At 47.1% G+C, this 12,442-nt stretch overlaps 1 protein-coding gene and 1 long non-coding RNA gene across 11 annotated transcripts in view; one reads left to right on the top strand and one right to left on the bottom strand.

Annotated features, from left to right (window-relative positions):
• The window catches only part of PTPN5 (protein tyrosine phosphatase non-receptor type 5), a 63,294-nt gene extending 61,766 nt beyond the window's left edge, over positions 1-1,528 (bottom strand). For 3 of the 9 annotated variants that reach the window (XR_014507586.1, XM_083426001.1, XM_083426002.1), the window contains exon 1: positions 1,009-1,160. The gene's annotated coding sequence lies outside the window, so the exon portion shown is untranslated. Of the gene's footprint in view, positions 1-723; positions 796-946; positions 1,161-1,399 lie in introns of those variants that run through there. The other 6 variants (XM_083426004.1, XM_083426005.1, XM_083426009.1 and 3 more) reach the window with 5 other exon arrangements.
• Positions 1,384-8,787, top strand: LOC310670585. 2 transcript variants are annotated; one of them, XR_014507589.1, is made up of 3 exons: positions 1,384-1,437; positions 1,936-2,068; positions 7,299-8,787. It is a non-coding gene; the product is annotated as an uncharacterized lncRNA (long non-coding RNA). The 2 variants fall into 2 exon arrangements; XR_014507590.1 differs by lacking the exon at positions 1,384-1,437 and having other exon boundaries at positions 1,807-2,068.
• Positions 8,788-12,442: the final 3,655 nt, after the last annotated feature.

The raw sequence follows: 12,442 nt of genomic DNA, 5'->3' as shown, positions 1-12,442 counted from the left end.
ACCACTGCGACTCCGGGTTGTCTCATCAGGTCGGCTTTAGTCAAGTGTTATCTCAGGAGAACATTGAAGGGGAAAGGGGGAGAAGCCCGGTTGGCCGTTGTTAATATTCTACTGCAGTCCGGAATTGGGAGATCAGGTTTTAGCTACTCAGTGCAGTGACTAGAACTGAAACACACAAACAGCACCTAGCTTCCCCAGCTGGAGCGCGCTCCCTACATTGCCCAACCAATACAGGAGGAATCTTTCACACGTACACATATGCATTACTCCTTTTTAGTATTAACCACACGCACGAAGGACAACAGGACGCCACTGTGGGCTTTGCTCGTGTGTGTGAGAGCGCGCGCTAAGGAGCGACGTAAACAGACCCGAAATAATATTTAAAACACACACACACACACACACACACACAACCCGCTAATATTGACCGCTTGGTGCCGGGCTGCCTGCGTCTATTTCGTTTCCAGGCAGTGCCGGCGTGCCTGGAGGGGCGACTGTTCATCCATCGCCCTCCTCAGCCCACGCCGAGCGCGCCACCGCGCACCCACTTCGGCATCCGCGCGGCTTGGCGCCCGCTCGCCACCTCCTCTCCGGGACGCCGACGCTGACCAGCGGGGAGGAGGCGGCGGCGGGGGACCCCTCCGGAAGCGAAAAGCAGAGCTGGAGCAACAGCTGTACGCGACCCGGTCGCCGAAAAACACCCGCGCGGGAAAAAGCCCTCACCTCGCCTCATGAGCCGCAGCCGGCGCGCGCGAAGCAGGCGCCTTGGACTCTCTGGCTTGGCGCCTTCCCCTCCCCCCCCCCCCCGCACCCGCTTCCCTTCCAGGGGCTTCCCGCCCACCGCTCTGGCGGGGCTGCGCCCGCTCTCCCAGCCGCCTTTTCTTCACCCCTCCCACGGCAACAGCAGCACCCACACTCGCGTTTTCCCTCCCCCCCACGCCCCCACCTGCTCAATCCCGCCGCGCCTCAGGTATATGGAAAGGAAGCGAAGAGAGGCGGGAGACTCACGCTGCGGAAGAGACCACCAGAGGCAAGGCCGGGAGAGAGGTGTTTGCGCGCGCGCGCGCGCGTGTGGTGGGTGCGCGCTCTCTCCCTCTCCTTAGACCCACTGCAAAGGCCCCCTCCTCTTCGTCGCTCAGGCAGTCTGGTCTGCAAACCCACCCACCCCAACTCCACGCTGCAGAGCTCCACCCCACGGCACAATTCAAAGCCGTCTCCCGCCCCCCACTAAAACAAAAAACCAAAAAACGGTATCTCACGGCGCCAAGCGGAAGGCCACGCCAATGCAACTCTCTCTCTCCCCGCTCTTCCCCGCCCGTGAGGTAAAAGCCTCCCAGAAACGCTTCGCGCGCCGTCCCGACGCCCCTGCACTCTCTGCAGAGCTTCAAACCTGACTCACCTCAACAGAGGAAGCCGGCCTCCGTCTCCCGGATGGAGGTGTTCGCTGTGTTTTTTCGGCGGTACGGGGGGGGGGGGAGGCTCTCTGCACATGCACAGGAGCGCTCTCTTCTTCGTGCAGACCAGGCTTGAATTGTGACAAGCCTGGTTGAATTGAGATAGGTTTGGGGGCTGGCCTGCTCAAACCCTCAGTTCATTTGTGGAAAGCCCCCTCCCCTTTTATTAAACCCCCACCTATTTCTTGCTACACAGGCTCCCGCCACACACTGCAGAGCGCCAATCCAATAATGATGGAAAGCTCGATTCTCCACATAGTATACAGAAGTTTCCTGCTCCACCTCCCCACAGTATGCTCCCAAATTCTGCTATTGCTGGCAATATAGGGATATTTAGGATATTGGGATATTTAGGAAGCGAAAACCTTACAGCTGTGAAGGGCCCCCATCTGCTTTCCACAATGCTGGGTCCTTCCAGCTGTAAGACAAAATCATTGGCTAATAAAGCTCTCTAAAGCATCCCCCACCCCCTGTTTTTCAGGACGCAACCTGCCTTCCTCAAGGTGTAACAGAAATGCGTGGCTTACAGGGAAACTGAGCCCAGCAGATGTCAAAGGCAGTCTGCAGTCATGGCCCTCTCCTCCTCCTTTGTGTTGCTTCAGGCACTGTGGCAGGTGAAGAGACTTCATGTGTTTGGGGAGGGTCATTTTGAGTGGCAGAAAGCCTCCGTCCCCATGCTTTATGCAGATGCTCCCCCCACAGGGAAGGGCTGCATGGCTGGCTGGCTGCGGTAGCAACAACAGCCGCCCACATCCCCCATTAAAACTGCTCTCCCCCATACCTCTCTTCTCTTTTCAGCTCAGTGGCTTGACTGACAGAAAGCCTTTCAAAGGCCGCCCACGCACACACTCGCACACAGACATACATATTTCTCTGAAAGAGAGAGAGATGGGGAGGGGGGGGAGAGGGAAAACATGAATGAAATGCTCAAGTGGCAGAAATGCCCAGAAGCAAGTGAGGGCCAGGGAGCAGGGGGAAGAGAGATGGACACAGAGGGAAGAGACCGACCAGATCATCAGAGGACAACCACATGTGGACCTCTCCCTCTTTCAGGCAGCGACAGCAGTATATCATATTTTTTCATTAAAGACAAATATAGTGTAGACCCAACCCACATAAGAGGTCAGCTGCAGGTCCTATTCACACAGTTACGTATGCTGGGCTTGACACGTCTGCACATTGCAGCCCACCCGGCAGCCCACTGCCAGCCAGACCTGTAGAAGCATCACCATATGCAGTGTCCCACTTTTGCCATGTCGCCCAAAAGAGGGACACTTCCAGCAGCAGTATGACTCGGTGAGCAAGGCAGCGCATGCACATGAATGGCTAGCTGGGAAATGTGCAGAAGGCATTGCTAGGGAGGTGCGGTGTCTTTACAAGTGCTACGTGTGCAGATATGTGGACAAGTGGCCCTATTTTCATATGCTTGAGGTTGCTGGGTTTGTTTTTGTTTTACAAAAGCATTTGAAATGGTTCTGCGGATTCTGCAAGCACCATCAGAGGTAGAGTATATGCTTTGCATGCAGATGGGCTCATGTACATAAAAGACCAATTAGACCCTGGAGAGACACCACCAGTCAGTGTAGAGTAACCAATACTGACTCAGGGAGGCATTCACACTTGGGAATACGTCCCTTTGAACTGGGGTTGTTTCTGAACAAACATATATAGGATTGCACTGTAGCCTTTCAGTAAGACAAGTTTCTGTGTACAGTGCTGTGGAGAAGAACATAGGTACCATTTAGTCAGCACCAAAACATCCTTTCATCCTGTCATGGCTACTCAGCTGAGATTCCTGCATGGGGCGGGGGGTGGACTAGAAGACTCTTGGGTCCCTTCCAGCTCTAAGATTCTTTGATTCTATGATCTGTAGGAGCACACTGATTTCATCTTTTCCCCAGGACTGGTTGAAACCTGCAAAATCTGTTTGACCAAAGAAGATGGGGGGCGGGGGGAGAAGCCCTTAGAACATGTCAAATCTATGAGATATTTCTTACAAAGGACCCCTAAAGTCCAGCTTCTGCTATGGCAGCCTGTCCCTCAGAAGGGAAGTTCTGTTTTGGCTTGCAGGGGCAAGAAGAGAGCCTCCATTATAGTAATGGACAGGGGACATTCTGATAATTGATTGCTGTCTCCTTCCTTGTAAATCTTTGCTGTCCTCTTTTATCACATGTAAATTTTAAGGTAAACAGAGGAGCATGAGGTTCCTTCCAGATGTGTTAAGCCAAAATATGATTTCATAAGATGTCACACCTTCCCCACCCTGCAGCAATATATAACTAATAAGTTTCAATAACTTTGAGGATCCTGTCACAAAAGCCACAAAATACATGTTTTCCCCTACTTACTAGAACAGAAGAAGAAAGATGCATTTTTGGAGGCCATTTCTCCCTGATTTAGAGAAAACTCCTTCTGACTAGCACTATTTACAAATAACATCGGACTACCACTGAGAACTGTAGCCCATGCAGAGTCCCCCGCTCTGTTCTCCTTAGCTTCCAGTTCAACATGCCAGCTGTCACCCGTGATAGCTGAACAGAAGCTCCATATTCAGATGCAGTGTATCTCCAAATGCCAGATTTAGAAAATGAACAATGGGGGAAGGCTGTTACTTTCATGCTCTACTTGTGGTCTTCTTGGAAGGAATCTGGCTGCCCCTGTTTGAAACAGGATGCTGAGCTAGAGGACCTTGGTACCAATCTTGTAGAGCTGCTTTTATGTATGTCGTTTCCCATGCCTTGGTGGCATTACAATGAGCTTTTTAAATTTGGCATCCAGCTACTCCATTCCTTCCCCTTTCCTCCTCCAGTCAGCGTTCCATGCCCATGGTACATGCTATGTCCTCATTGGGCTGCTTGGGGGGGGGTTGTTTTTTTCATTTTGGGCCCCACCCAATTTCCCCATTACAGCCTTGAAAGTGTCTGCTGATGTCAATAGGCAGTTTTGTCTTCTGATCATGGGAACATTTTAACACAGTTACTTAGTCTGAACATGGTATATAGGTCTTTGTCTTTGTTCCTCTTAGTGATCCCTTTCAAGCCACTCAGTGCCATCCATACCTGGTTAAATATATCAATATTTCATATCATTAAGTTCTGATGGGGCTGTTTTGGGGTTGTCTCCCCCTTGAGGGTTTTCCTGGACGTTGGCTCAGCTCAAGCACTGCGGCTTTGCTGGTTCTCTGTCTGAAGGGTAAATGGGTATGCAGGAGTCTGTCCATGATCAGCCTGGCATGAGAGGGCACCAGGATTGGGGGCTTCTTCAATGTTGGCAGGTAAGGGCTCATATTCTGCACCTAGGTGTCTTTGGATGATTTCACTGGTACTTTGCTGTTCACATCTGAGAATAATCAACTGATATCAGAGCTGTACAATAGCCACTTTTCACATTACACAGCTGGAAAACACTTTCCCCAAAGGGTATCATGACTCCGAGGCTAACGGCAACTGGGTTCCTGCAGTTTGCCAGGAGGCAGTCCCCTAAGCAGTCATGCCACTGGAGGCCTCATTGGAGGAGCCACCCTAGCAGACAGTGAAAAGGTCACTTTGCTTCCTAACTTGGATTCAGGCTCTTCCCCTGAACTATCTGCATCTTATTCAAACATAGCCCCTATAGCTACCATGCAGGCTCCCTCCATGAAAGCAGGGTTTCACACACGTCTCCCTGCAGAACTATCTGAAGCTTCAGTCACCACCACACTACCCCAAGCAGTGCTAATGCAACAAACTCCTTAATACCTGGTAGTGAGTCTCTGTATCTGGTATGGAGCTCTCCATGGTCCTGGCCCTTGGCTATCTAACTTTCACTTTGACTAAATGCCCCCTATAGTTTCTAGGAGAGGAGCATGAGGTAGAGTAATGAAGGGAAACCTGTGCCCTGTAGGAGTATCATTATCCCTGACTATTATCCATGGTAGCTGAGTGATGGAGGTCAACAATATCTGGGGTCCATAGGTTTCCATCCTTGCAGCAAAGGGCCTCAGCCAATTGAAGGGAACTGTATACATTTAGAGCTAGTGCGAGGTAGAGGCTAAGCTGTTGTGATAGGTTTACCACACCCATCAGCCAATCACCCATTCCCACCACTCTTCTGAGTAATACCCCTCCTTACCCTCTCACTATATATAAGGGTCTGGTGACTTCTATTTCAGTGTATCTGAAGAAGTGTGCATGCACATGAAAGCTCATACCAATAACAAACTTAGTTGGTCTCTAAGGTGCTACTGGAATGATTTTTTTGTTTAAGCTGTTGCAGTTAGACTGGGGTTCAAATTTCTGTTCATCTGTGAAACTTATTCAGTGTCCTTAGACCAGCCATTCTCTCTCAGCCTCACTATCACAGGGTTGTTAGTGTGGGTGGAGGAGGCATAAATGCTGCCCTCATCTACGTGGAGAAACTGGGGGATTAAAATATCAAGCACATATTTTTGTGGCATATTTTTCCAAATGCTAACATTACATATTTAGCATGTAGCACATGGATTCACCTCAAAAAAGGATAATGCAATATGCCACACAGCCTTTTCATTCATTTCTATAGTATGCTGGATCACTGTGGTTATAATGAGTCCATACGCATAAACTGACTACAGTTTTTATTGAAGTCAGTTTCTACGCCTTGGTTTTCATCAACTTGATGTTCTGACCAGAGGTTTATAATCACTCTGGGATCTTTTCAAAGCTATATTGTTACCTTTCATCAACAAGTACCTTGTTAAACCCAATGGCAGATTTATTTCTGATTTAGTGAAGAAAGTTTGTTTTATTATTCCTGAGCTATTAAAGGTATTATGAAACCAAAGTAATATATGATTTCAGGTCCTTTAAGGACTTGAGCTGCTACATAAGGGAAAAGCCATTGTTTGTCCCAGTAGCCTTTACTATAACTTGAAATATGTTTTGCATCTGGTGTGATCTAAGTTAATCAACTCCGCATTGCCCTCCTGTGCACCATCTTGAGATTGTTGGAAACTAGGTTTTCAAAGTTTTCTGTTCTGCTCAGATTCCCCCCCCCCCGCTCCATTTTTGTTCGTGTAATTTGCTTAACATTAGAATTGTGGCATTTTTGTGGGTCCTGATAAAGTTGTCCTACTGTTGTAGACTACTAGTAGGACTTGCAACAATACGTTGCAGTGTATCCTTCTTATTCTGTTAGTAAGAGCTATTTGACATTGGAATGGACTCCCTCGGAAGTTGGTGGCTTCTCCTTCCTTGGAGGTTTTTACAAAGAGGTTGGATGGCCATCTATCATGTATGCTTTAGTTGAGATTCAGGCATTGCAGGGGGTTGGACTAGATGACCCCTGAGATCCCTTCCAGCCCTTCTATGATTGTTTAGGGTATGGGGATGGCATTTACAACAAATAGTGCTGCATGGCTACTGCATAAGGCTTGAGGTGATAGTAAAAGTTTAATATATACAGTTTATGTGTGGGTGGCTTTTAGCAAATGAGAGGGGGACATTTGAGAGTCACTTGGCTAGTTCTTCAGCTACCTGCCTTCATGTTTCAAAGTTTTTATGTTCATATTAATGTGTCAGCATGACTCATCTACAGAACATATTACTGCCAGTGCTGTTGTAGCCCTTGTTCTGAGTCAGAAAGTGACTTTGTGACAGAGAATTCTGGTGAGCCCAATCCTAGTGATTTTCCCAGTGGGACACACATTGTTATTAGGTATTGGCACACTCTGAGTCATAGCTCAACATGGCAGATGAAAGCTGACTTGCACATGAAAAAGGAAGTGGGTTTCATTACTCTCAGTTAATTATTTCTGAATTTTCACTCTTCTACCTGAATGGGATGCAGCATTAATTGCACAATGCATTTTTCAATCAGTCAACATAGGTGATTTGTAACAACCTATCTGCCTGATGTTTTCTCAAAGGAACACTCCATAAGCAAAACAGCTCCACAAGCCTATTCACAGGTAACACTACTCAACAAAAAAATGGAAACTAATGCCATATCATCCCAGCGAGATGATCCAGGTGTGAAAAACCAGCAAGAGTCTCAGTTTTGTTATGTCATAGACATGACTTTTGGTGTGAATGAAACTGTGATCTTATACCTATCAGGAGCCTGGAGTTGTGGGACAAGGCCAAAAGTCAAAAGTGGAGAGCAAGTCAATACCAAGAAGCAAACTAGGAGGCAGGACCAAAAAGCAAGCCAGACATTTGGACTGAAGAATGAACTGAAGGATACAGGGAAACACCACAGCCCAGGAAGACTGTTGTCTGAGCAAGGCTCAAGTGGAATAGCTAGCCTGAGCAGGTGGAGTCGGTCGAGGGTCTGAGGGTATTCCACTTGGTTACTAGATGCTGCAATCTGCAGTTCAGTGACTCACTACAAATGGCAGCTTTGCACAGATGCAAAGAATGGGATAAATAGTTTGTTCATGATAGTTTCACATATCCAACCACCACATCCAGCAGGTTTCTATGCAAGTCTAATCACTAGTTTCATGTGAATAACATTTTCTGTGCTAGTTATTTTTCTTACAGTTAATCTCTTTGCTGTGATATCTTTTCCTATCCCAAAACAGTGTCATATATGCACATATATCATTAGGGGTTCTTGTGTTTGTAGCCACTTTCTAAAGTATTAAGAAATTCTTTTTAGTAACTTAAAAAAAACCAAAAACCTAATTGCTCCCCAGCTTGATTCTTGGCTTCCCATGTTTATAATCTACTTCACTGTATTTTAATGTGATTCTTTTGGCATTTCCTCATTTGGACTGCACTTGCAGTTCTGTTCTCATGACATGTATAAACTTCTGAATGCAAGGGCAATTCCTTCCATGTGACAACACTGTCCTGACTCTTCCTCTGTGCTGTTCCTGCAATGGGGCCACAAAACAACTTGACTTTTAAAGGCACAAATGACATTTTTGATGTTATTCATAAAGTGAAAGACGATGCATTTCTACATGTTGGAAATGGTCTATTAAATATTATACGACAGAGCTGGAGAGAGGGGCTCCAATGACACTTTTCCACTTTTGTTGTCATGGTTACTGTGATGTCATTAAAATGCCATGGTTACCAGAATCTTCATTTGTATCAAATATTAGAGAAAATAGAGAGGGTTTTATCCCCAAAGTTTAGGGAAGCATTGTTTTAGAAGTACAAAAAAATATTCTTTAAAAGAAAGAGAATCCCAGTGGTTATAGTTCATTCGTACAAAAGAAATTACTGATGGCTGACTGAATTCAATGTGTGAGTTGCCTTGCATTGCTCTGTGAAATAGGCTTTTAAAAATTCTGTTATTCTTTGAAAGTCATACATTATGGAATGTTGGGTGTAAAAAAATAAATTCCTCTTAAGCTTTTGTATGACTTTAATGCTCTTGATTCTTAATCAGGGTATGCCACACCACTAATAACAGTACACTCATATAGTCACCTACCTGGGAGTAAGCACTCTGGAACGGAATAGGGTGTGCTTCTGAGTTGACATTTGTAGAACTGGACTGCATTAGGATTTGTTTTACTTAAGGAACTGAACAAAACGTGAAAATACCCAAGAAGGGAGGTGTAGTGGCTTCAGTGTGTATAATGATCCATTGACAGAAGAAGGCTGATCAAAGATAAATCAATAGATTACTGAGACTGTCTGCCTGACAATTTATCTCTTGGCTGAAACAGCAAAGCAGTGGAATGGGAGACAGTAAAAACTACCTTGCTAAGGCTAAACAGAGATATCAGTAAGCATATATCTCTTTGCACTACACCTATGTACATCATGTTATGCTTTGTGTATTCATTCAGGGAGGGCATACACAGCAAATGAGAAACAAATATCCATTTGTTGGTGTGCTGGAAATGGATCACACAGAAGTGCTGGTGGCAATACTTGCCACACAGACTATTGTGAAGAAAAGTCTACACACACACACACTTGCCCTTTGAAGATCACCTTTAATCATTGTATCTGCATTTTCAGACCTTTGTTGTGACTTCATTATCAGTCATGAGATCTTTTGTCCTACAGCAGTCAAAAAGGCAAAAGCATTATTGTAATCCACTGTACACAAAACAGAGCGAAAAAGGAGAGTCAAAGGAATTTCAAGGGCTGCAGAGGTGGAAAATGCCAAGTCAAACAATAGCCCGCTTCCTTGTTCCTGTTACTGCATTAGCTTTTCTATAAGTGGCCATACCTTTTCTTTAAAAACAAACAAACAAACAAAAACGAGTAGCAGTAATACTGCATACCAACAGTTATTAATTCCTGTCAGGAGTATAGTACACCTGTCTCAGTGGCAACAGCTGCAACTACATGTGACTATGTGGAAATGAACAAAATACTCACATGTCTGAAGTCATAAGGAAACCATGTCTGAAATAAATACTGTCACAATCAACAAGTCTTAATTGCCCTGTGTTTAATGCGAGGTCAGTAAAAGCCGGGTTTAAGTGAAGTTAAAAATTTCTACAACTGATAAATTTTCTGGATCAGGTCCCTCATACTGACATCTTACCACCACAGTATCTCATAGGGTTTATGGCTTGTATCCTCAAAAGCTTTCTGGATCTTGCTCTCCGTTGAACTGTATACATAGCAAGCCACCATTTGTGGTGGTGGTGGGTGGTGGTTACTTTCTCCATGACAGTGGCAAAACTAACCAGAGCAATCCTATTGTCCAATTTCACAGTAAACTGCTGCTGTCCTCACTTGCTGTTATTGGGTGTATGAGTTAGATCCTACAGATGAGCAGAGCAAGCCTATGAGAGAAGAGAAGGTGGCAGAAGCGAGGCAAGAGAAGTCAGAGGACTGAGAGTAGTAAGACTTCAGATGACTCCAGAAAACGAAGTCTGGCTCAGAGAAATGAAAGAAGGATGGAGGGAATATCTGAGGGGTGAAAGAAAGAGGAAGAATGGGCAGTGAAATGACCAGGAAGTAAAGAGGAAGAAAGGAGTTTACACAGGGCAGTAGGACCAGACCAAGACATTTTGGCACTTGAGGCAAACCACAAATTAGGGTCCTGCTCCCTGCCAGACACAGGAGCCAACTCCTAGGGGTCTTTGCCCCCCCAAAAAACTGCCCCCCCCCGTTCATGGGAATTGCCATTCAAATGGTGTGTGCACCATGTCGCAGAATCATAGAATCATAGAGTTGGAATAGACCACAAGGGCCATCGAGTCCAACCCCCTGCCAAGCAGGAAACACCATCAGAGCACTCCTGACATATGGTTGTCAAGACTCTGCTTAAAGACCTCCAAAGGAGACTCCACCACACTCCTTGGCAGCAAATTCCACTGTCAAACAGCTCTTACTGTCAGGAAGGTCTTCCTAATGTTTAGGTGGAATCTTCTTTCTTGTAGTTTGGATCCATTGCTCCGTGTCCGCTTCTCTGGAGCAGCAGAAAACAACCTTTCTCCCTCCTCTATGTGACATCCTTTTATATATTTGAACATGGCTATCATATCACCCCTTAACCTCCTCTTCTCCAGGCTAAACATGCCCAGCTCCCTTAGCCGTTCCTCATAAGGCATCATTTCCAGGCCTTTGACCATTTTGGTTGCCCTCCTCTGGACACGTTCCAGTTTGTCAGTGTCCTTCTTGAACTGTGGTGCCCAGAACTGGACACAGTATTCCAGGTGAGGTCTGACCAGAGCAGAATTTTGTGATTTCGTGATTTTGCGAAGTGGGGCTTACAGTACCTGCTCCCTTCAACATTTTATACAAGTTGGCACCCCTGTTGCCAGGGAAGAAGGGGTGAGTGAAGACCTATATCAGGAACAAGGGGGGGGGAAATTAATAATAATAATAATAATAATAATAATAATAATAATAATAATAACAATAATAATAATAATAATGTTTATACCCTGTCTGGTAGTTGTTGTTCTCTTTGACATCTGGTGGGAGAGCGTTCCACAGGGAGGGTGGCACTACTGAGAAGGCCCTCTGCCTGTTCCCTGTAACTTGGCTTCTCGCAATGAGGGAACCGCCAGAAGGCCCTCGGTGCTGGACCTCAGTGTCCGGGCAGAATGATGGGGGTGGAGATGCTCCTTCAGATATACTGGACCGAGACCATTTAGGGATTTAAAGGTCAGCACCAACACTTTGAATTGTGAATAAGTACCTACATTGGGGTCTGCTGTCCCTGTGGAGCTTGCCACCAGAGGCGGTCAGCTCATCTTGCTTCAGGGGTGGGCTGGTCCTATAGGGTAGGATTCAACTACTGCATCCTGGCAGTTATTAGAGCACGAGCCCTCCCCCCCCCTTGATTTTCTGCAACTGGTGCTTAGAAGCATTACTGCAGGCATACCCAAACTAGGCCCTCCAGATGTTTTGGGACTACAATTCCCATCATCCCTGACCAATGGTTCTGTTAGTCCCAAATGTTAGTCCCAATGGTCGTAGTCCCAAAACATCTGGAGGGCCGAGTTTGGGGATGGCTGCATTACTGCCTCCAGCAGTGGAGCGACCAGGGTGGGCACGTGGGGGCATGCCTCCAAGGGGGCGGGGTACACAGGGTGCCCTCTGCGCGTCACAGTTCAGGGCTAGGAGAGGGGCGGGGAAGCTGCTGCCCACTCTCCTCCTCCTCCGGTCTGACCTGGCAGTGGAGCTGCTGCAGCCAGGCAGGAGGTGCCTCACAGCCAAGGAGGGTGGGCAGCAGCACTGCCAGCCACTCGCCTGCTCTCCTTCCCTGGGTCAGGCCTGACCTGGGCCCTGCAGAGCTGCACCAGGCACAAGCGCCGCAGCCGAAGCGCAGCTCCCTCTGCCGCGGAGTCAGGCTCCAATGAAGGAGCTGGGGCTGGGACCACGGCACCCACAGCACCCCTCTGCTTGCTGCCCATTCCAAATTGCCCAGCTAAAGCCTTCTTAGAGGGGTAAGGTAAAGGTAAAGGGACCCCCAACCATTAGGTCCAGTCGTGACTGACTCTGGGGTTGCGGCGCTCATCTCGCTTTATTGGCTGAGGGAGCCGGCGTACAGCTTCCGGGTCATGTGGCCAGCATGACTAAGCCGCTTCTGGTGAACCAGAG

This window comes from Podarcis tiliguerta (genome assembly GCF_965153285.1).
Source record: "Podarcis tiliguerta genome assembly, chromosome: 1".
NCBI classification, from domain to species: Eukaryota; Metazoa; Chordata; class Lepidosauria; order Squamata; family Lacertidae; genus Podarcis; species Podarcis tiliguerta.
This window is presented reverse-complemented; position numbering and strand designations above follow the sequence as displayed.